The sequence below is a fragment of the Lissotriton helveticus genome, chromosome 11 (genome assembly GCF_964261635.1).
Source record: "Lissotriton helveticus chromosome 11, aLisHel1.1, whole genome shotgun sequence".
NCBI lineage: Eukaryota > Metazoa > Chordata > Amphibia > Caudata > Salamandridae > Lissotriton > Lissotriton helveticus.
In genome coordinates, this window is record NC_136072.1 from 1,172,127,452 (window position 1) to 1,172,149,106 (window position 21,655).

Here is a 21,655-nt window from a genome sequence, read left to right on the forward strand (position 1 = left end):
CGTAAGAATAACCCCTGCTCACCCTCTAGGTTGCGTGACGCGAGCAGACAAGGCTAATCCTCAGGGCGTTAGTTAGTGAAGCATTTATGATCACATACAGTAAACCCAATGACCCACCACAGACGGACACCAGTCGTAAGGTTTGTATCAAAAATACGTAGACTTTATGTGAAAATATACTTCATATGCAGGATTACTTTACAAGACCATATAACGTTTAGCGAATGAGGACACCAAATTTAAATAGGCAAAAGTTCTTTAGTGTTCTTGTCAGCAAGGTACGCTGGGGGTTGATGCGCGCTTTTGCGCTGGTGAAGCGACCAGTTGATGGATGAACGACGACAGCGAAAACAAACGTTGCGGACCCTGGATCCGATGTGAACTCGGGATCGAGTTCAAGTGTACCTTGATGCGAGTGTTCGAGGCGTTTCAGGCGATGCCACTTGTGAGGGTGGACCCGGGACGGGGCCTGCGGTTCTCCGAGGAATTATCCGGCTTGAAGCCCCCTCGGGGTGCGAGGCGGGTGAGCGGGATGGTGTGGAGGGTTGCGGTCGATCCGGGGTCTAGAGCAGCTCACGGGGCGAGGCACCGTTCATGCCTGCGGGGCGTACTACGTCTTAGCATGCAGGCGATGCGCGGCGAACTCTTCTCAGTCCACGTAGCAGGATCGTACCTGTGGATCTGTGGGGGTGTCGCGTTCTCGGGCAGACAGGTGCAGCACCGGGCCTCTGGTACCGAACATACTGGAGGCTTTCTTGAGGTGCGGCACAGGCCTTGGTATGCAGGAGGGCAAAGCGGGACAGTCAGGTGCGTATCGACGTATGGACCATCCGGGGCTATCAGATGCGCTCCGTGCAGACTCCAGCGGGAGAGGATGAGAGGCGCACAACGCGCTCCGTCGCAGGCGAGGTGACAGGAGAGCGGGCGGCCCGGCACAGCGTGTAGAGAGAGACTCGAACTCGAGCGGAGCTCTCAGCGGGCAGGGGCGGCCAGGCTCTGGACTGTCACGGAGAGGGCACCAGAGTCACGACTCCGGCGAGGGAAGAGAACGCAAGGGACCAGCCGCAGATGGGCACAGGCAGAATTGAACCTACTGGTCCTGGGGTTCAGTTCAGGGGGCAAGCTCGAGATCAAGCCCTTGGAGATCGTTTCAGGCACTAGTCTTCAAAGTCCTCTCTGGTCTTCTCCTCTCTGTTCTCAGCAAGGCACCAACTGCAGGCCAGTCCCCAAGGTCAGGGACAGGTTTCCTTACTTCAGCTTCTCCTGGTCCTTCCAGTCGGGCAGAGGTTCGTCGTGGTCAAAACAGGATCTAATTTCTTAGGAGCAGGGCTCCTACATTTATACTCAGTTTATTTTGTCTTTGCAGGCCAGGGGGCCTGAGCCTGGTTCAACCCAGTTTTGGAGCACTCTGTTTACAGGATGCTGCATTCTTCTTTCAGGGTGCAGGGCAGGGACATCAGACGCTCTGCAGGAGGTGGAGCCAGCATTGTGGCGGCAGAGCACAGCCCTATTCAGAGTCAAGGGGCACTCCTCCCACCCATCCTGGGGGTAATCCCTCTATTCACCACCTGGCAGCCCAGACTGTCCCCTGGAATTCCCCAGCCCTGTCAAATACACAAACCAGACAGCAGATACACATCCTGGCAGAGGCGTGCTGAAATGGTCAGGCAAGCAAATGCTAACTTTCTAGTCTGTACCACAACACTAAGTCTGTTTTATTTCACCACACCTTTAAAAACGGTCCTGAGGAAAGCCAGAATACTCTAAGGCACTGGCTGAAACATGTCGACCATCTGAAGGACGCAGGGGGCAGTAACTCACCACCCTTACGCGTCCTGTAGCCTTACTTTTAACCGCTGGTGATGGCCCAGTTATTAAAATTTAATTTACCTTCGGGTACTGGGACCACCACCAAGCCGTTTTAAATCACAACTCACTCAACCTCACTCACTGCACTCTCAGCAATATACCAGCTCCGCTGTAATCAGGCGTCGTAGCACACCCGGGACATACTAGGTGTCACTGGGTGGGCCCGATGATGAAGCATGCCACCAACTAGGTTGGTGGGTGAGGGCTTCATGAATACACCAACAAGGTGCCCGTGACAGAACTAATTAGAGTACTGCAACACTTTGGTCAACTTAAGCTAGTCCTCTTTGATTAATCACATATAAACCCTCGGGGACTCGGACTAGCTATCTAGGGCCAGATGTAGCAAAATCAGAAATACCGACTCTTAATTACCGAATTTTACTGATTCGGTAATTAAGAGTAGGTATTTCTAATGTAGGTACCAATTCGGTAAATTTTACCGAATCGCTAAAAATCGGTATTTACCGATTCGGTAAATACCGAACCGGTATTTGATATTGAATCCTATGGGCCTTGAAGCCCATAGGATTCAATATCAAATACGATTCAGTATTTACCGAATCGGTTAATACCGAATTTTGCAAGGGTGCAGGGGGTGTCACTTTGACACCCTCTAGCACCCCTGTTTTAGGCTTGTGTGCCATGTGGCACACATGCATGCCCTAAGGGCATGAATGTGTGCCACGTGGCACAGGTGTACATGCACAGATGTGCATGTACACCTGAATCGGTATTTTACCATGCAACTGTATTGCATGGTAAAATACCGATTTTCAAAGCCCTGTGTCACTGTTAAACTTGGCACCTACATACCAAAAATGCATTTTCGGTAATTTTACCGACGGGTATATTTACCGATTCGGTAAAATATACAGATTCGGTAATTTTACCGATTCTGTAATTTTACAGAATCGGTAAAATTACCGATTCGGTAAAATTACAGAAAATGCATGTTTTTTATCCCCCTACATCTCCATGGCCATTTACCGGTCGTTAACGGCCGAATTCGGCCGTTACCGGCTGGTAAATGGCCAAAATCTCCCTCCTACATCTGGCCCCTAGTCCTCTCTCTCCCTCTTGTTACACGCAACTTTCTAAAAGTAGCATTTGCAAACACAGGATATTAAAATTAACTTTACTAAAAGAAGTATTTTATTATTCTGAGTTCAGGCATACTAAACTTGACTTTCTAGCGTGTTCCCTGAGCCTGCTGGGATTATAGAGTGTAATAATTCCAGCATCCCATTCTGGCCTATGAGAACAGGTAGCCTTACAATAGTGAAAAACGAAAATGGCTGTAATTCACTATTAGGACTTGCCACATACATCAGGGCTTGTCCTACCTTATGCTTACAATGCACCCTGCCCTTGGGTCTACCATAGGGGTGACTAATATGAAGTTAAGGGAAGGTTTAGAGGCTGGCAAGTGTGTGCACTTGTGCAGTCAGCATGACAGTACCAGACTGCACGCAGGTTCTGCAATGGCAGACCTTAGACACATTTTAAGAGGTTGCTTCTGTGGGTGGCGCAACCAGTGCTGCAGGCCCATTAGCAGCATTTGTATTTACAAGCCCTGGCACTCCTGGTGCCCTTTACTGGGGACTGGCAGTAAATCAAATAAGCCAATCATGGAAATCAATCACATGTACACTTTTCATAGGGAGAGCATATGCACTTTAGCACTGGTCAGCAGTGGTAAAGTGCCCAGAGTCATTAAACCAACAAAAACAGGTCAGAGAGAATATTGGAATAAGGCAAAAAGTTCAGGGATCACCCTGCAGAAAGGGCCAAGTCCAACAGAGTCTCTCAAGGGGTGTGGACAATGTAATAAAGAGTGTTGCTTAAAACACATAAGCTAAAAATCTGTGCTTATCAAAGTGTGCCGCCTGGCTGGTATTTTGCTGATTCTGTCATTTTCTCCAGATATATAATACAACTAGTAACATTATACCTACAACAAGCCAAGACTATTGGCTATGTCAATGATTGTCCGTTGCATAAGATAACTAAGCAACAACTAAGGCTTTGTTGTGTATAATATTGAAAACGTTTCAGTTCTGAAATGATGAGACTGTGAAAGAACTATAATGAGTCTCTTTGAAGTTACCTCAAAGGCAGTGAAGGGTGACCGTCCTGACTCTATCAGAAGCGGTCGCTCCCCACGCTCCCTGGTCTCCCTTGGGTATCGTTGGGCTTCGCTCGCATTGCTTTGTGCTTTAAAGAACTGCTGCCTGCTTGAATTTCATAGCGCTTTATTGCTCATTTGTGCATTGCTCGTTTGTGCAGTCTATATCGTAGTTTGTATTGCTCATTTGTGCATTGCTCGTTTGTGCAGTTTATATCGTAGTTTGTATTGCTCATTTGTGCAGTTTATATCGTAGCGCTCGCATTGCAGAATTGAAAATAATTATTAGTGCCTGATTGTGCCGGTGCGACTGCCCACAGCGTAATCCCACTTTGTGCCCCAACCTGTTTCGGTTTTGCTTTTGCTGCCATTTTGTTGTTGTGCCTCGGAGCCCGTCCTCTCCACCCCGCTCCCGCCTCCCAGCTGCTCCTCCCTCGCTCCGCCCCCTCCAATATCCACTTATGTCAGAACAGCCTACGCGCAGCTTTCACGCGCAGCAGACGCGCCCCATGCGCGCCGAAGGTGCACCAAAGGTAAGCCCGTCTACGCCCGTCCGCGCCTGGACCGCGCCCAGCACCAGCCCCCTGGCCCACGCAAAATCCACTCCACCCGCATAACGTACGACGCCGCCACCCTCTCAGCACTCAACCCCGGCCGTCTCCCAGACTGCTACCAAGCCGTCCCAGGACACACCCATGGACCCTTCACCTGCCACTCCTGCAAGTTCGACTGCATCAGGACCCACACCAAATCCACAAACTCCAAACAGAGCTCCGACTCCAACCACCTGAAGTGCATCCTGCTCAACACCCGCTCGGTCCACAGACACGCCATTGAACTTTGGAACCTACTCGACACCACTTCGCCGGCGTCGCTTTTCTTACAGAAACCTGGATGAACGCCTCATCAACGCCCGACATCGCCATAGCCATCCCGGACGGCTACAAGATCATCCGAAAGGACTGCATCAAACAAACAGGAGGAGGCATCGCCATCGTCCATAAGAACACCATCCGCATCACGACCAGTTCCGACGATAACCTCGCAGCCGCCGAACACCTCCACTTCCAGATCCACACCGACCCCAAGACCACACTCCGAGGCACCCTCATCTGCAGGCCACCAGGACCCCGCACACAATTCAGCGAAGACATCACCGACTTCATCAGCCCACACGCCCTCCCCTCCGAGGACTACATTCTACTGGGAGACCTCAACTTCCACCTGGAGAAGAACAACGACAGCAACACCACCACCCTTCTGGACAACCTCGACAATCTCGGACTCAAACAACTTGTTGACACCCCCACCCACTATGCAGGGCACACGCTCGACCCAATCTTCACCTCCAGCAAGCACATCTCCTTCAATCACACCACAGCTCTCCATTGGACGGACGACAGCTGCATTCACTTGAACTACAAAAAGATCACGAGCCACAACCACCCACAACCAATTCCCCGCAGAAACTGGAACAAAATTACCACCGACCAGCTCTTCACATCACTTCACCAAAACCCTCCTGCCAAATCATCGGACCCAAACCAAGCAGCCACCAACCTCACACAATGGATCACCCACAGCGCTAACGAATTAGCACCCTTGAAAAACCATCAAATCAAGCAAGGTAGCAAAAAAGCCCCCTGGTTCAATGATGACCTTAAGAAATCCAAGAAGATCTGTCGCACCCTCTAGAAAGCCTGGTGAAAAAACCCAACCACTGACAACCTGGCCACCTTCAAGAACGCCACCCGCAAACACCACCAACTGATCCGATCCACCAAGAAATCAGCATTCAAGGATCAACTCGACAACAACGCCCACAACAGTAAGGAACTATTCAACATCGTCAAAGAGTTTACCAATCCCACCGCCGGCACCAACGACATCACTCCCTCCCAAGACCTCTGCGACTCTCTAGCCTCGTTCTTCCACAACAAAATTGTTGACATACATAGCAGCTTTGAAGACCAGTCCACCCCACCCACCTCCGAAATAAAAACCCCCTCCAACTACCTTTGCGCCTGGAACCCAATCACCACTGAAGACACCATCCGCCTGATGAACTCCATCCACTCAGGATCGCCAACCGACCCTTGTCCCCACCACATTTTCAACAAAGCAGACTCCATTATCGCACCCCATCTCCGGGACGTCATCAACTGCTCCCTCAACTCCGCTACCTTCTTGGAAAGCTGGTAACATGCCGAACTCAGCGCCCTCCTGAAGAAACCCACAGCAGACCCCACTGAACTTAAGAACTACCGCCCCATTTCGCTCCTCCCATTCCCTGCCAAAGTCATTGAGAAAACCGTCAACAGTCAGCTCGCCCCCTTCCTCGAATCCAATGAGTCCCTCGACCCTTCACAGTCCGGATTCGGAGCCAAACACAGCACCGAGACCGCCCTCATCGCAGCAACAGACGACATTCGAACTTTACTGGACAACGGAGAAACAGCTGCCCTCATCCTACTGGACCTCTCCGCAGCCTTCGACACAGTTTGTCATAGCACCCTTATACAACGCCTCAACAACGTCGGGATACAAGGAAAAGCATTGGACTGGATCATCTCGTTCCTCGCTGGGAGAACCCAGAGAGTCCGCCTCCCCCTTTCAGATCAGAAGCCACCGAAGTCATCTGCGGCATACCACAAGGACCATCACTCAGTCCAACCCTCTTCAACGTATACATGAGTCCCCTCGCATCCATCGCGCACCAACACAACCTCAACATCATCTCCTACCCAGACGACACCCAGCTGATCCTCTCCCTCACCAAAGACCCAAACACCGCCAAAACCAACCTACACGAAGGGATGAAAGACGTAGCCGAATGGATGAAGAACAGCCGTTTAAAACTGAACTCGGACAAAACGGAAGTCCTCATCTTAGGATCATCCCCCTCCGCCTGGGACGACTCATGGTGGCCACCGGCCCTGGGATCCGCACCCATACCGACGGACCACGCTCGCAACCTGGGCTTCATGCTGGACTCCTCCCTCTCGATGACCAGACAAGTCAACGCCGTCTCATCATCATGCTTCAACATCCTACGTATGCTCAAAAAAATCTTCCGTTGGATCCCCACTGAAACAAGAAAGACGGTCACCCATGCACTGGTCACAAGCCAACTGGACTACGGAAAAACCCTCTACGCCGGAACCACAGCCAAACTACAGAAAAAACTCCAACGCATCCAGAACGCCTCAGCCAGACTCATCCTAGACACCCCCCGCCATGCTCACATTTCCGGCCACCTGAAAGACCTCCACTGGCGCCCCGTCAACAAGAGAATAACGTTTCGTCTCCTCACCCACGCACACAAAGCCCTCTACAACTTAGGACCCGAATACCTCAACACGCGCCTGTCCTTTTACACCCCCACCTGCCAACTACGATCGTCCAATCAAGCCCTCGCCGCTATTCCACGCATCCAAAGATCCACCATGGGGGGAAGATCCTTCTCCTACTTAGCGGCCAAGACCTGAAACTCTCTCCCCACCTACCTCCGCCTTACACAGAACCACCTCTCCTTCAGAAAACAACTAAAAACTTGGATATTCGATAAGTAAAATACCCCACTCCCTCAAGCGCCTTGAGACCCTCTGGGTGAGTAGTGCGCTATACAAATTTTAAACTTGAACTTGAACTTGGCACCGCTGCAGAGTTAAGATGTTTTTTACCCTAAGGGTGAGGGCAAAAATGGTGAGTCCGAAAGCGACCCATCTCAGCCCCTCACCTGCTTCTTAGAACTGAGTGCTGAGCACCGGCAGGACCTGGCCCTCTTTAAGCCTTTAGTGCACCAATCCTTCCTGAGTTTGATGGATGAAGCTGCTCGGCCATCAGGAAGGGTCATTATTAAGCCTGGGCGGAGTTTATGAGTAACTCCGCGAAGTGCAAAAAACCTACACCGGGCTACGCGGAGCTCCGCAAGCAGCGGGGTGCGTTAGATAAATGCTGTTCGCAATGATTTTCAGCGCCAGATGCTAGTCCGCACTGTGCAATCATCGCAAACGGCATCATGTACAGGGCAAGAGGGCACTGCTTCCTTTCTGTCACTCGAGTAGATTTTTACTTGAGAGGCAGCTTTTGCAACGTGAACGGACAGTTTCTCAACACGAGCGGTCACGAGTATACGCAACCACTCGCAATGAGAAATCTGACCGCCCACGTTGAGAAATCTTGCCAGGAGGTTGATTTTCCACTCTTGCGATCAGCAACTTGATGTTGACGATCGCGAATAAGGAAAAATCTCGCCTGGAGGTGGATTTTCCTCACTCGCGCTCGCCAACTTGATGTTGACGAATGAGACTGAGGAAAAATCTCTGCTCCGAGTTTTTCGGAACTCTGTGAGCTCCGCGTAACGCGGAGTGCAGAAACTCTGCTAACTCTGCGAGCGGAATGGAGTTCACCGCCCAGACTTAGTCATTATACTTCATATGTGTTGATGTGTAGGCACCCCTGCATGCATCACACACCTTCATACTTGTGCACCTGAAAACCAGCACAATGCAAACCAGAGCTTGCCGCCACGCCTTCACCCACTGGGATACAGGGACAGCAGCTTTAGTGGTGCCCAACAGCAGTCAGATCGATAGATGACACGACCAAGCGTCACAACTCCGAACAAGAGCCCAATTTACCCAAGTCTGCAACATCTCAGCACTGTACAAGCACAGAAGTGAAAGGTACTCCGCCTGAAAGGGCTAAGAGCCCACCAAATCAGAGCTGAAGGGGCAACTCACCCACAATGCAGCACACACACATAAGAATTGGACCACCTCAACATTGACAACAATGTGGTACAAACTGCAACACTTTCACAACAGAACAGAGGACACAACTGCTGCAGATTGTGTGTAGAAAATGGCCATTCACATTTGGCACAGCAGGAAACTGTGAGCTGATAATGTACAAGTACAAACTCACATCCCTGATGGTGTAGAAAATGTCAACTGTCCCGCATCAAATTGTCATCTCCTCACAAACAGTCACAATGTACAATGTCATGCAGTCTATTAGTAAACTTGTGACAATCAACATCTCCTGCAGAGCAGACCCAACAACTCAGCACTAATGATGAGAAGGACCTCCCCAACATCGACGCCCTCCAACAGCCCATAGACAGCTTCGACACCCCACCTCCAGGAGCAGAGCAGCTCAGCTGCATCGAGGAGACGCCACCCACTGCACAGACCACAGAGAAGGAAGCACCCACCACCACGGCTGTCTCCCAGGACCTCCACCACCAACACATGGCATTCCAATGCCGTGAGTTAGGGTGCCAAGAGAAGATGGCTGATCAGCTGCGTGTGGGGTTCGACCTCATGGCAGCCAAACTAGATGCCATATGTGGGTGTCTAAGTCCCATCAGGGACGACTTACAGTCCCTAACGGTCACCCACAGTCAGCTCGATGCTCTTTAACGATCCATGGCTGACATCGCTGGAGTCATGACTCTGAGCCAAGAACAACTGTCTAATCAGAGTGGCTACAGCAATGTCAGCTGGGAGTTGGGACACATAAGGAGAATGATGGAGAGCTTGGAGCGGATGCAGGCGGAAATAATGTTTGCCAAGGCTGCACACCAGCAAGATGTAGCTGTGATCTTCCATGCCCTGCAGTTCCTCGCCAGGTCATTGCCGCCACATGGCCTGGCGCGGATGAATGCTGATGCTACCACTCCATCCACATCTCCGCCCCCTTAAGTGTTAGTGCCACACAGTGCGGCAGACATTCCACCTCCGGCCCCTGATGTGTCACTGCCACTCAGTGATGCAGACCAAACACCACCCACATGTGAGACACTTGACACATCAGAGGACGAAGATGATGATGAATTTGGCTTTGTGGTAAGAATGAAGAGGTAGGGTTCATCTCCACCATATGGCCAGTTTCAGCTTGGTTCTGCCCTCTGCATCATGCTCTGGAATAACACCTTCCTCTGTCCCTCGATGCACTCTACGACACTAACCTTGGACCTTGCCATTTGACTACCACATTTTGTCTGGTTACCAATGACAGCAATCACATTGCAGACTCAACTCTTGCTCTTCCGATGCACTTGTCAATACCTAAAGGACTCTGGCTGGCCCTCCACAGGGAAACAATGTAAACTGGGGTTTACATTGTACTGCTCCAGCTACAACACACCACTGAATGTGAATAAAACATTCTAATTCGGGGGAGGAGCCACGCGGTGGTCCAAGATGGCCACATAAGAGCTCGGCTCCACCGAACCTGTCCCCCAGCCCTATTATCCTGGCATTAATCCTGGACCTGGATCCTACCGCCTGATAGCCGAAGACAAGTGGTGCTCCCAGCAGCAACTCCGGCCCCTCTGTGACACCGGGGGCCATAGATACACCTCCCGTCTGTTGCGGCCTGCTCTGCATCCAGAGCCAAGTGCTCGAGTGTGTGCTGCGGCCGGCCTGAAATCGAACTACACCGGGGCTGCAAACCGGAAGTCGCCGGTCCGGCCTGACATCAAAACGTTAAGGGCCGGCGGCCGTGAAGATGGGCACGGGTGTCAGGAGAATGAGTGGTGGCGCGCCGGAGAGGCCTCCCGCCCCGTTGAGTGTGATCTTCGGATGGCGGTGGTGACTTGAAGGTCTGGAGGTGAAGCTGAGGGGTGCGGTGTGGCCGAAACTGGAGTGGAGGGGAGTGCTGGAGGGCCAGGGGGGGCACAGTGGATGGTGATTAGTTTAGTTCCCCTCCTCTACACTGAGAGAGTCATTCTGTGTGCCCTGAGGGGCGAAATCCCGCGCCTGTGCGGCGGCACTCTGGACGGTAACCCACCATTTTAGCCCTCGGAGGGGTTGGAGGCCCTTGGAGCCGGTGGCTGTTGTGGCAGCGAGGAGAAGCGAGCGGCCGCAGGCGCTGAGGATTGTCAGCGAATGAAAGAGCGTTGGAGGGGTGTGCCCATAGGCTTGCTCCGCTGCTGCTGTGATGCTCTGAGGTACTTCTACAGCACTGTTCTCATGTTGCCTGCCTCCCGCTATGTTCTGACACTGCGGCGGTCTCACTGACGTGAAACACTTTACAACTAAAGACATTTTATGGAAACGCCAATATACCTGCAGCTTTGAATCTGCATGTGACATCCGTCTGGGGTACCAATCCGACTAAACCTCCGATACCGGTGGTGGGATACTACATGGGCCTTGGGACACTCTAATGACTATTGATTCGAGTCTGAGAATATAGGTTTCTATCTGCATCTCCAGTACGGCTATTTAAAACTGCAAAATGATAGCTTTACTACTCTAAAGCTCCCATGTGTCCTGATTCAGTAGACCTGATATCTTGGCGGATCTGCCATTAATCAGTTACTGATGCTTCTGTGGCTCTGTTAATACTGAGATTAACATAGAGATTCAAGACCGCTATCTGCATTGCTCATATACTTCTAACAGTCTTGCATTGCTGGATCACTGATGTGATGTTACGTGGAGTACTGGTACAATAATTCACACTTGAGCCCCTGGGAGCGTTTCACGTTTTGAGGAGCGCCGGGGCTGTGAAGCTTGAGGTGGAGTGAGGGCCCGGTGGCAGCGATTGGGGGCCCTGGACTAGAGTGTTTGGCGATGGTGAGCCCCCCGTTCGCTGGCTAGGGCCTGCACCAGGAGGTGAGAGGACGTACTGTAGTGGGCCCCTGCGTTAACATGGCCTGAATCGCGCCTTGGGGGCTGGAGATTGTGCGCCGTCGCATCGCTTGGGGACATTTGGACTGGATCCATCTGGCTATATCGTGGCAGAAGAGAGTCAACATAGATAGCGGGCGGGGTCGGCACGGACTGGGACCTCCCAGACTCCTACAGAGCAAGAGTGCTGGCGCGCTCAGGGGGAAGCGCTTTCAATGGCGACCAAGCCAAACGTCGACAGGCACCAGTTCAGATCCTCCAAAGTGACAAAACAGATCCAGAACAACAAACTGGACCACTACACAATGCCTAAGGGTTCCCCTATAGATTCGAAGCAGGTTCAGTCGGCGGGGGAAGACTCTTTGGGCCCGCCGGACGAGCCGACATTGCTCGACGTAATGGCAGCCATAGACGGAGTCCAGTCGTCACTGGGACAGAAAATGGAGTCATTGGACAACAAATTAGACACTGTCATGATAGAGGTCAATGTCATCCGGGTGGATCTCACGAAAGCAAACGAAAAAGTCATATCGCTGGACAGAAAGACTGCCAGCCTAATCGATGATGTGGCGTTGCTCCAACAGGAAGTGCGGGACCTCAACACCTCTTGTGACCTGACCGAACAAAAGCTAGATGAATACGAAGAGAGAGCCCGACGCAACAATATATGTATCCTTGGGGTGCCTGAGAAGTCTGAAGACCCGGCCCCAGACATGTTTGTCGAGGACATCATCCTCAACCACCTCAAGCCCAAGGGACTGGGTAACTTCTTTACAATTGAGTGTGCACATAGGGTGCCGGGTGGGCGACCCTGGCCTGGAGCGCCCCCTCGCCCGATGATTGCGAGGGTATTGAACTTCAAGGACAGGGATGTGATCCTGCAGGCCGCTCGCTCGGGGCCCCCCTGCGGTATGAGAACACCACCCTCTCTTTCTTCCCTGACTTCACGCAAACTGTTCAGAAACAACGCCGGAATTTTCTTCGGTGAGGAAAAAACTCAGAGACAAAGGATTGAAGTATGCAATGATGTTCCTGGCTCGATTGAAAGTGGAAACCGAGGGGAGGGCCTGTTTTTTTGATAATCCGGAGGTGGCATCAGACTGGATAGACAGCCGTCCCCCTGGCGGGCTGGAGGGGCGACATCCTGATGGAGGAGGCAGACTGCAGGAGCAGGAATGAAGGAGGCCGCAAGATCCACGGGACTATTGTGTAGTGTCTGGTAGTGGGGTTAGACCCACGGCTACTTTCTCTGTTTAAACCCGTGGACTATACGCTAATTATGGGCTGTCCTGGATTTGGGCGGACTATTCTACACAGGGCTGTGTGGGGAGATGGGGCACCGGCCTTCCTCCTCATTACTACCTTTAGTTAATTCGTAGATATAGAGTGTGGGGCGACAGGCACACTGCCAGTTCGGGATGGGGTGTATGCCCTTCAGGAGGTGCGACATCTGGGGAGGGGCATCTCGGACGACTTTCCAGTTTGGCTCCGGATGGAATTAGATCAGGTCAATGCAGGCAAGATTACCCCTATCAATCCATGGCACCTGAGGGATCCCACCACAAAGAAAGATATAGTTAAGGCCACGGACAGGTACTTTCAAGAAAATCAGGGCACAGTAGATTCAGCGCAGACCTTGTGGGAGGCGTATAAAACTGTTATTCGGGGAGAGACTGTATCCCTGATTGCAAGGAAAAAGAAGGAACGGCAGGCTGAATTGGAAAAAGCAAAGGAGGAAGTGATAAAACTGGAAAGGGAGGTATCCCAGGCGGTAACCCCTGAGGGTCTCCACCGTTTAAAATGATGGCAGGATGAGTTTGGTAGTCTTGCCAGGGACAAGACTAGGGCACAGAACGGCGAGATTCAGAGCAGAGTATACGAGCATGGAGACAATGTGGGAAAGCTGATTACATGGCTCGAAAGGAGGGAATGGGCGTCGCGGATAGTGCCAGAATTACAGGGGGAAAACTCCAGAATTATTGCAGACCCACAGGCCATCGCCAATATGTTCGCAAACTATTATTGTGGGGTGTATAGTTCGGCGGGGGTGTATACGGGAGCAGATAATAGGGAGATGGTCAAGGATATTCAATTGCCCATGCTATCGGGCAAAAATCGGGACTATCTGGAACCCCCACTCACAGATGATGAGGTGGCGCAAGCCATCAGAGGAGTACACTCCTGGAAGGCCTCGGGCTGAACAGCATTCCCATAGAACTTTATAAATTGAGATCCAATAGAATTGCTCCATTTCTCCGCCCTATGTTTGAGGAAAGCAAAGATAGGGGGCAACTTCCATATGAGCAGCGAGTTGCCAATATAGTGGTAATACATAAGGAGGGTAAGCCCAAGACGTGATGTTCATCATATAGGCCTATCTCATTGCTAAACATGGAGCCTAAGGTCCTGGCGATGCTGCTGGCAACAAGACTGGCCAAACTCATCACTACCTTGATACACCCGGACCAGCTTTATGCCACATCGGAATACGGCCCTCAATTTGCGTCGGCTGCATGGGGTCCTGGGTAGGACCCTAGAGATTCAGGAGCCAGCGGTGCTAGTGACATTGGACACCACTCTGGCATTTGACAGAGTCGAGTGGCCCTAGTTTTTTGTAGTGCTGGAAAAACTGGGTTGGGTACGCCTTCTCTATTCTGCTCCAATGGCCCGAGTAGTAGTAAATAACTGCAGGTATCCTGACTTCCATCTGGGCAGGGGCACCAGACAGGGATGTCCCCTGTCCCCACTCCTTTTCGCCCTGGCCTTTGAACTGTTGGCGGCATGGGTCCGGCAGGACCGTTCGATATGCGGAATGCGATGGTCTGTGGAGTGAGAGGACAAAATCTCACTCTACGCTGATGATATTCTGCTTTACCTCACCAACCCGAGAGGGATCCCTAATTTGTTTTTTGGATGTGTTGGCTCCAGGTGTGGCATGCGACCAACAGGCACCTCAAGTGGGAGTAGAGGCTCACACTCGCCACCCCGCTGCGGAATTCGGAGAGGTTGGGAAGTCTATAGAAGTCCAAGGGCTTTGATAAGTGGGACTTTATAGGGATCAGGCATATAAAGGATGTTTGGGGGGAGGGTACAATTCACACATTTGATTCCCTTAAGCTACAATATCAACTGAATGATTGTGAGTATATCCGTTAACTTCAGATCCGACATGGTTGCTCACACACATTCCCAGGGGCACAACACTCCCTGACGCTTCTCCCCTTGAAGATAGAGAGTTGGACAGACATCTTCCAGAGAAAACCATCTCTCTACTATATAAGAAACTCATAAATAATATGGAGGATCCGCTAGTACTCATAAGACGGCATTGGAATGAGGATGGGTTGGAGCTAGATGACTAGGACTGGCAGGAGGCGGTTTCCTCCCCGCCGGTGGGGGCAATTCAGATGAGGCTCAGATTGGTGCAACTTAAGATTTTACACAGGACGTATGTCACGGGGCCCTGTATGGTCCGTATGAGCCGCTCAGAGAGCGGGTTGTACAAGAAGGGTTGTGGGGAACTGGGGACGTTAACACATATATTGTGGCACTGTATAAGTGTGCAAGCGTTTTGGGGAGAGGTCCACCGCACGCTGCGAGCGGTCCTGCGAATAGAAATGCAGCCAGAGGCCCGCAGGTTCATACTGAATGTCTGAGAACCCACGGACCTAAACACATATAAAAAGCAATGGGCAACGTTGGCATTCATGATAGCAAAGCGTAATATCGCCCAACTGTGGGGAGCCAGCCAGCCGCCCCGGATTGAGAAATGGATGGAGGATTTAGATTGGTATATGTTTTGGGAAAGGTCAGTCTATTCCGCCAGGGGATGCCTGGGGAAGTGGGGTAAGGTCTGGGAGGCTTGGAATCACTACAGGGGAAATGTTTGTGCCCCTCCGGCATGTCAGGAAAAAGCGGAGACGCACGAGTCTCCTTAAACCACTAATTGTCATAACTGCATAATATTTTGAATGTATGGAATGTCATTGAGAAACTTGTAAGATTTATGAATATGTCACCTGATGTGTTTCTTTGTTGATTTATTGTTCAATAAGAAGAATAATAAAAAAAACATCCTAATTCACACATGGCTATGATCAGTCAAGTAGGAAAGTATGTTTGAATGTAGAAACAGTGATTCAACAAAAAAAGGTACTCCCTGGGTAAAGCTATCAATGCACGTGTATGGCCTTGACCCAGATAAGCAGTGAGACACACATTGTCATTCCAATCAACACTCATCACAGTTGAATACAAGTGAAGGTGCGTAGACTTTATTAGCATATGCGTGTCAGTATGGGCAAGATAAGTGCCCCAACATGCAGACCAATGCAGCAGTATGTCAGAATGAGGAACATTGCCAACACCGCTGTCCACTCCGGGGGAGTGCCTCACCTTTCACAGGTGTGTGTTAACCCGCGTTGTTGTCCGCTCATGTTTTCAGAGTCCAGGCGAATGCAGCCATGTCCACTGTTGTCCTGGGATATGTGACCAAGATGCAACATGGTGTTGGGACATGTGCAATGGGTTCCAATCTGTTGTGGCTGCAGGTACATAGTTACTTGTCCATGAAAGTGATCGCAGCTTCGTAGGCTAGCATTTCCAACATGAGGTCGCTGTCGACTTTATCAAACAGGACGGCGAGTCCATCCATTAGCAGGTCCGGACAGATGTGCTGCGTCCACTCTCTTTCACCAATTTGCACTACAGCCCAATATGTGAGCGTTCAATGTGGTCACTGCACACGAGGAGTTGGGCAATCTCTAAGCTCCAGCTGCCAGCATGTATGCGAAGTATCAAGGCATCCAATAAACGGGTATCATGGGGACACTCCTGGGCGTGGGCCAACAGGGGGCGCACACACATGTGAAAATCCAGGTCAGCTACCATCATGTTGGATAGGCAGACATCCATGGACCACTCGAATATGCAGGATCAACAATGCAACACAGGATGAAAGCAGGTGACATTGGCAAGGCAGAAGCTTAGCCGGTAATTGATCCGCAGCACTGCCAATGGCAGTGCCCCCAGCAAATGCAGCATACATGCACGGTACAGTTCCACGTGACAGGGGTTGTGCGTGTGTCCGGGATATTCCGTCATTGCGTTAGTGGCTCTGGTTGAAGCGGCACTGTTCTGACTTGCGCCAGTTCTGTGGATGAAATGTCACAGCTCGGATCAATGACTTGTTTTAGTGTGCCACGGTTGTACACCTAGGATGTTGTGGAACTAAGTGTGAAGGCCATTCCATGCAAGATAACTTCGAGCAAGGACTTCTGTGTGTGGGGTGTGTATACGTTGGTCTTATGTCAGGCTGTGCGTAGTGTGGCAGTCATCATCAGCTGCTATAGTATCTGTCAGGGGGTGCCGGGCACATGCAATTCCGAGGTTGGAGAGGTGCAGATGTGTTTCCGCCTGATAGTTCAGACAAAGGAACTTTAGTCCCTAATATTAGCTTGTCATCTGCTTGCATTCAGGAAATATGATGTGGCTTGTTGGGGGTGGGGTGGGATGTGTGCAAGTTTGGGATTCATGTTTGAAATGTCTTGCATGTGGCAAATGAGTGGCATCACAGGGTGTTACGTTGCCTCGCAGCTGCTCCTCCCTCCCCCGAGCCTATTTACTTGTGTGCGCTGCGCGGTTGCATCACTTGCACTCCTACGGCACACCATTGTCATGCCTGTCTGCGCATGTCCACAAGCCTGACAACGACACTGATGTTGGCCGTTGAAGGTGGTCGGCCACGTGAGTGTAGGCCTATGGTAAGGATAGGGCGGACACAGATGTAGAGTTCATGCCTGGCTCAACTCGCGCTGCAATTAAGGCTAGGCATTTGGCTCATGCTGCGGCAATACAGATACACACAACACTTGGCATGTATGAGCCAAGACTCCTAACAGTCTTGAGCACCTTTATTTCTCCGTTCGTGCGAGCCCGCCCTCCAGGTGCATGCTACATTGTAACACTGTTGATTGCGGGCAGAGTGGCGCCACACTACAACAGAGACACAAGCATTAGTTACTTCCTTGTCTAGGCCAGAACTGAACTACGCCCAGAGCCCCGGGAAAAATTTTCACACCCCTATGTTGGACTGGCGTAAGCCGGCCCAGCCCACTCCGCTTACACTTACAGGGGGGGATGACAAAGCTACATGTCCAAGGTCTTACCCAATGCCTGAGGTGACAAGGTTGCGTCCCCTGTCCACAACACTACAAATACCAGCAGTATATGTCCACATGGACATATCTGTGCTCTGCATACTTAAGGCTGTCCAGCACATCACCGCCACACTTGGCATTGTGTACATTCTTGTTTGTGGGTGACTTGCCTCCTTCACACATACTTGATTCTGCAATTGTGTGGCTGAGGGACCATGCCGTTTTCGGAAGGTCAGCTGTCTTGTTCTGCGCTGCCTCAGTGGAAGTCCGTGGGGAGGTCTGGGGGGGAAGGGGCCTGGGGTGATGTCAGTGGGTGTTGTGGCCCTCTTGGGTCTCCGAGCTGCATGATCAGTAGCTCCATGACATGTGTTGGTCTTCAGATGTGGCTCTGGGCTGGGCTCCCTTTCATACTGCAGGTTGTCATCCTGCTTAACACCAGTAAAAATCAGGTGTCAAATCTCTGCTGCTAACATGCCTTATCGCCAGTTTTTGGATCGCATCGCAGATCTAGCTGGTCGTTGAAATATCGTGAAGTGGTGTTTTTTCGTGTTTTTTTGCACAGGAACGCCTACTCTGCATATCATTAGTGCTTGTTGTTGCTTTCATCCGTGGCGATGTTTTTTGTGGCAGCTATCTCTGCAAAACTGGAGATGTTGGCAGTTTGCACCAGCTTGAGAATAGGGCGATAAAACTATTGCCACTTTTGCGGCGCTAAAGTGCAGATGAATTGGCGATGAGTCCTTGAGAATATGCCCCATAATATGGCGAATAGTGGACCGCCACTGCGAGTGCGGAATTCGGAACACAACCATACTCGTAATCAGGCCCTAAAATCAGGTGATCCAAAAAGCAAAAAAATCTGCCCATATTAAATGGGCGAAATCTATTTAGCCATCGAGGGTCAGATATATGAAGCCTTTTTACGTTCTCAAAAGATCTGATTTTCTGAATTGGGCAGTTTTGAGACCGCTAAAAGGCTCTTGGTCTTTTTTTTCGTCAAAATTTTTTATTGCAGATCAATACACATGCAGAAAGGCATCATCATCATCATCAGAGGGCATAGCAGGAACAATTTCTGATCAGACGGTAAAATGTGGGAAAACACAGCCATTCAGCCCTCATCCCGGAGGCAGGGCGGCGCTAATGCCCAAAATAGAGTAATACGTAAGAAACTGCCAACATACCCAACAACGGTTAGTGTGCTATGGTGCCTGCTTTTATTTTGTCGCCCGCCGTAGGTGAAGTAGCCCTGATGATCTAGTACAGTGATATAAAGAACGTGAATGTCCCCAGTCTTAATCTATAGCTCCCAACCCCCCCACCCCCCCTAGTGTCAGTGCCTGTGTATGGTGCAACTGTAAGCACTCCTGGACTGGGAATCCGGATCATTCGTGGTAAACTACGTGTGTGATATCCCTGGTAGTGTCAAGGGACCGTCTATTGTGGCTGGGGCCGATCCGTTTCCCCCTCCTCTACTTCCTCCTCCTCCAATGTGCTATCCCTGAGAGCCTGTACCAGTATTTCCCATGCCATCGCCGCCTCCCGTGCTTTATCATCCGAGTTACGGCGGGCCAATTGATAACGGATTGTGCTCTCCGCAGTGGCCCATTTTAAGAATTCGTGTAGCCACCTCCTGTGTGTTGGTCCCACCCTCGATTTCCAACCTTTAGTCAATTCTCTCTTGGCAAGGAGTAAGCCCATGTCTATGAATTTACTGGATAGCTTGGTTTTTTTGGTGTGGGGGAACCAGTGTAGAATGGTGACTGCATTATCGTAGAGTAGCTCCCTATTCGTGATCGCGGTCAAAGTCTCCCCTATGGTGGTCCAGTAACCTTGGAGCGCGGGGCACCCTCTCAGCATATGTACTAAGTCCGCCCCTATGTGGTTGCATCTAGGGCAAGCCGCGTCAGCCACGTGAAAGTATGCAGTGATTTTTTGCGGGGTGAGGTAGGCCCTGTGGAGGATGTATAAATGTATTAGCTGAAAACGCGCATTCCTGGTGCTTTTTCTAGCCCTACCCACTAGTTGTGCCCATGTCGTGTCCGGGATGTCTAAGTGCAGGTCCTCCTCCCATTTAGTCTTAAGCGGCGTAAGAGGCAGCAGCGCTTCAGAGAGCATTCTGCGGTAGAGACACGTGACCGCCTTAAACGTACCCGCCGCCATCATCGTGTATTGACATGCTAGGGAAGTCGTGGGTTCCGACAGTCCACTTCCCCAGTGTCTCTGCATAGCTCTCACCACCGCGGCGTGCATTAGGTAATCACCTTTGGGAAGGTCGTACCGCTCTTGTAGGGACTGGTATGGGGAGAGTACCCCATCCTCGTATAAATCGCCCAGCATCTGGAGCCCTGCTTCTTCCCATAGACGCAATCCCGACCAATCTCCGCCATGCGGCAGTGCCGTCACCATGCCCAGCGGGATTTCAGGGGCGTACGGGCGACCAGGCCCGGCCCGCTTCTGTGCACGATTCCAGCACTGCCGGAACGTTCGCTCCTCCTGGGAGAGTCCCCTCAGGAACAACTTCTGTTGTAGAGTGATGTACGCCAGGACATGGCGAGGGGTGCCCCTCTCCCTGTCTTGCTCCGGACCCCGATAGACTCTCGCTACCTCCTGCGTGAAGCACTGCAGCTGTCCCGCCAAGTAGTATAGCTCGAAGTCCGGGACCGCTAGTCCCCCCTCGTCTCTAGGGCGGGTTAGCGTCGCCAGCGCAATCCTACGCCTTCCCGTGCCCCAAAGGAAAGACACCAAGATAGTTTTCAGGTGTTTGAAGGTCGACCCTGGTATCCACACGGGGAGGGTCCGGAAAAAATAGAGCAGCCGCGGCAGGACAATAATTTTCAGGAGCGCCACTCGGCCGGCCAGCGAAAGGGGTAAAGTGGCCCAGAAGGATATACAACCCTTCAGGGCACGGATACACCGCCCAACATTGCCGTCTAGGAGGTCAGCTGGGTCGTGATAAAGAGTTTCTCAGCACCCTCTGCCGCCTCACCCGCGTTGTCCAGGAAGAGGAGGAGGTCGTCTGCATACAAGGAGATGTGGTGGAGGTCTCCTCTGAAGGTCAGGCCTGTATAGTATTCTCCGCTCCTCGCCGCAGCCGCGAGCGGTTCCACCGCTAGCGCAAATAGTAGCGGAGATAATGCGCATCCCTGTCGGGTCCCTCGAGTCACCTCGAATTGGTCCGACACCAGCGGTCCGATCCGTACCCTGGCCCTCGCAGTGGAGTAGAGCACTCTAGTCCATTGTATGTACCCCTCTCCCAGGCCAAACCGGCGCATTACGTCGTATAAGTAGTCCCACTCCAGGCTATCAAAGGCCTTTTCTATGTCCACAGCCAGTACGAAGGGGGAACCCGCCTCCGGTGGCGGGGCATCCACCAGCCGCAGGAGTCTACGAATGTTATGCGACGTGTTCCTCGTGGGTATGAAACCCGATTGGTCCGTGTGGATCAGTTCTTGCATGTGGGACAACAGCCTGGTAGCCAGCACCGTGCTTAGAATTTTGTAATCAGCCGTTAGCATAGCTAGGGGCCTGTAAGAAGCAGGATCAATGCTTTCCCGCCGTGGTTTCAAAAGAGGGATCACTATGGCCTCGCTCATCGAGAGGGGGAGTCGGCCTGCCTCTTTTGCCTCATTATAGACTAGTAGTAGTCTCGGGGCCAAGAGGTCCAGATATTTCCCGTAGAACTCAATGGGGAGTCCATCCATTCCCGGCGTCTTGTTACGCGCCATTCGCTTCACTGCACTGCGTACGTCAGATAGTGTAATGGGACCCCCCAGCGCTTCAGCCTGCTCCCGTTCTAGGTGCGGTAGCGGTAAGTCAGCCAGGAAGGCTTCCAGCATGTCTGAGTTGTCTCCCAA